The 3,504-nt window shown below is 33.1% G+C and overlaps 1 long non-coding RNA gene across 2 annotated transcripts in view; it reads right to left on the minus strand.

Moving 5' to 3' along the window:
- Positions 1-914: 914 nt before the first annotated feature.
- Positions 915-3,504, minus strand: part of LOC111147034 — a 22,290-nt gene continuing 19,700 nt past the window's right edge. For both annotated transcript variants that reach the window (XR_002640586.1, XR_002640585.1), the window contains one exon: positions 915-1,474. This is a non-coding gene — a long non-coding RNA (uncharacterized LOC111147034). The remainder of the gene's footprint in view (positions 1,475-3,504) is intronic.

Consider the following 3,504-nt stretch of genomic DNA (forward strand, 5'->3'; position numbering starts at 1 on the left):
CATCTATTTAATTCTACTTATAGAAGTACATAGATAGATTACTGGCTTTAATATTGGCCTGAAAAAATCCTCCAAAGTCACAGATTCAGTTTCTTAGTTTCAACAGACACAGCTATACTATGAATACTGAAAAGAGAATTGTCAAGACAAAGCAACAAATAATTTTTGAGTTCTTACTTGCTCATCAGTGTAAAACATATTCTAATCTATAGTCATCAAACGTGCCAGACAGCTCTATTAAGTGGTAAAAGGCATATGGAAGAAGTGGACCACATAGTCTGAGATCTTAGTTATCTGTAGTATTATACCATCAGTCCTGCTATTGAACCACTGAATGGAAGCAATCTAGTATAGAAGAGTGTATATTTTGGAGTAGAACAAATCTGAGTTTAAATCTTGACATTACTTATAAATTCTGTGATCCAGAAAAAGTTACTGCCTTTGTGGGTCATAATTCTTTCATTTTGTAACCTGGAACTAAAACTCTGTAGCCAAATGGACGTCATAAAGATCTATCAAAAGAAGAGACTTCCCAGGTTCAAATCTCAACTCTGTTGTGCAGAAATTGTGACTTAATACCTCCTTTTCCTCATCTGTAAAATGAGGGTAATAAAAGTCCCCATACCTCAAAGAGTTGCAAGGATTTAACACCTTAAAATATTTAAAGTACATGTAACAGAGCTTGGCACATAGGAAATGATATATTTACATATACTGTAATTCTTACTTAAAGTACCTACCTAGTTCTTGCCCCTTGGTATATTTCTAATAAATGTTAATTCCTTTTTATATTTCAACTGAAATTATTTTCCTTTCTTTTCTAAGATTTTATTTTCAGTAATCTCTATACCCAATGTGGGGCTCAAACTTACAACCCCAAAATCAAGAGTCATATGCTCTACTGATTGAGCCAGCCAGGCACCCCTCCTTTATTTTCTAGATACATTTTTCAGTGTATTAAGCTAAAATAACTGATATTCAACAAACCGCATATATATAAGGTGTATAATTGATAACTTTAAACATGTATAGAATTGATTGAGTATACAATTGATAAATGTTAACATGTATATACCTGTCAAACCATCACCAGAATAAGAAGTGAATATATCTATCAACCCTAAGAATTTCCCCTGCCATTTTATAATCCTCCCCTGGCACTTCTCTCTCCAGACAACCAATGGTTTGTCAGCCCTTTGTCCCAATAGATCTGTTTGCATTTTCTAGAATTTTATATTTTCTTTCTTCACTCACAATATTGTTTTGAAATTAATCATGCTGGTGCACAGAATAATAGTTCATTACCTTTTTATTGCTGAGTAGTATTCCATTATATGAATATATCACAATTTATCCATTTATCTGTTGGTGACGTTTGAGTTGTTTCAAATTGGAGACTGTTAAATATAAAGCTACTATGAATATTCCTGTACAGATCTCTGTAGAAACATGCTGTCTTTTCTTGTGGAATTACCTACAATGAAATGGATCATATATTGGTGTAAGTTTAACTTTTCAAGAAACTGCAAAACTGTTTCCAAACTGATTGTATTATTTTAGATTCCTATTAGGAGTGTATAAAGTTCTAATTTCTCCAAATCCTTAACAACACTTTTCATTTTAGATGTTCTAATAGATGTGTATACTTTTTTTTTTTTTTTTTTTTTTTTTGGTATATGGATATCCACTTGTTCCATCATGGTTTTACAGTATGTTTTCCTAAAGACTAATGAGGTTAATAAAGTTGAACAGCTTTTCATATGTTTATTGGCTATATGGGTTATCTTCCTATTGAAATTACTATTCAAGTCTTTTGCCTATTTTTTGAGACTTTTGTTTTCTCATTGTTGAGTTCTGAGAGTTTGTTACATTCTTTTATTTTTTAATCTTTATTTATTTTTTACATGATCTCTATACCCAATGTGAGGCTTGAACTCATGACCCCCAAGATCAAGTGTCACATGCTCTAGCAACTCAGAGAACAAGGCACCGTGAGAGTATGTTACATTCTTGATAGAAATCCTTTATTACATGTTTCTGTCAGGCTGGAGCTTGTCTTCTTTAGCAGTGTATTTTAAAAAACAGCAGTTTGTAAAATTTTGATTAAGTCCAATTTCTCAATTTGTTCATTTATGGATTGTACTTTTGATGTCACATCTAAGAAATCTTTGTCTTAATTCAGAGTCACAAAAATTTTCTTACATTTTCTCTAGAAGTTTAATAGTAATGTCAGGTTTTACATTTAGGTCTGTGATCAATTTTGAGTACATTTTTGTACATTGATTTATGAATCAAATTCCTATTTTTATAGGTGGATATCTAGTTCTTCCAAGTACAATGTATTTAAAAAAAAAACAAAATTATTCTTTCTTCACTGAATTATCTTTGTACTTTGTCAAAAATCTGTTATCATTATATATGTGGGTCTATGTCCAGACTCTATATTCTGTTCCATCAATCTATTTGTCTGTTCTTTTTTATATATACATTTTTTAAGATTTTGTTTATTTATTTGAGAGAGAGTGAGAGAAAGAGCACAAGAGCAGGGTGAGGGGCAGGAGAAGCAGGCTCCCCACTGAGCAAGAAGCCCGACGTGTGGCTCAATCCCAGGACTCCGGGATTATGATCATGACCTGAGCAGAAGACAGACGCTTAACAGACTGAGCCACCCAAGTGCCCCTATTTGTCTATTCTTAATTAATACCACTCTGTTTTGATTACCGTAGATATTTAATAAGTCTTGAAATCAGATAATATCAGCCCTCCAACTTTGTTCTTCTTGTCAAAGTTAATTATTCTGGCTATTACAGGTCTTCACATTTCTATATGAATTTTAGAATCAGCTTATCTTTCTTTTTCTTTTTTTTTTTAACTTACTGGGATTTTGGTTTGTGTTGAACCTATAAATCAACTTAAGGAAAGCTGGCATGTTAATAATATGAATGCATTGAGCCAGGTAAATCTCTCGGTTATTTAAGTTGTCTGTCTTTACTTCCTCTCAACACTATGCTGTTTATAGTGTACAGATCTTTCATGCCTTTTATCAGATTTATTCCTAAATATTTCATATTTTTTATGCTATTGTAAGTGCTGCATTTTCAGTTGTTTGTTGCTAGAACGTAGAAATATAGATGATTATTGTATATTGATCTTGTATCCTGCAGTTTTGCTAAATTCACCTGTTAGTTCTAGTAGCTTTTTGTAGATTCCACCAAGTGGAACAGATGGATAATTATGTCAGTTTTATTTCTTCCTTTCCAATCTGAATGTATTTTTTTTCTTTTCTTGCCTGACTACACTGGCAGAACCTCCAATGTTGAATAAAAGCAGTAAGAGCATGGGCACCTGGGTGACTCAATTTTTCTGTCCAAGTCTTGATTTCAACTCAGGTCATGATCTCAGAGTTACGGGATCCAGCCTAGTGTTGAGCTCTGTGCTCAGCATGAAGTCTGCTTGGGATCCTCCCTCTCCCTGTGCCCCTCATCCCACTCACACTCTAGATGA

The sequence above is a fragment of the Enhydra lutris genome, unplaced genomic scaffold, assembly GCF_002288905.1.
Source record: "Enhydra lutris kenyoni isolate GAN:26980312 unplaced genomic scaffold, ASM228890v2 scaffoldscaffold15, whole genome shotgun sequence".
NCBI classification, from domain to species: Eukaryota; Metazoa; Chordata; class Mammalia; order Carnivora; family Mustelidae; genus Enhydra; species Enhydra lutris.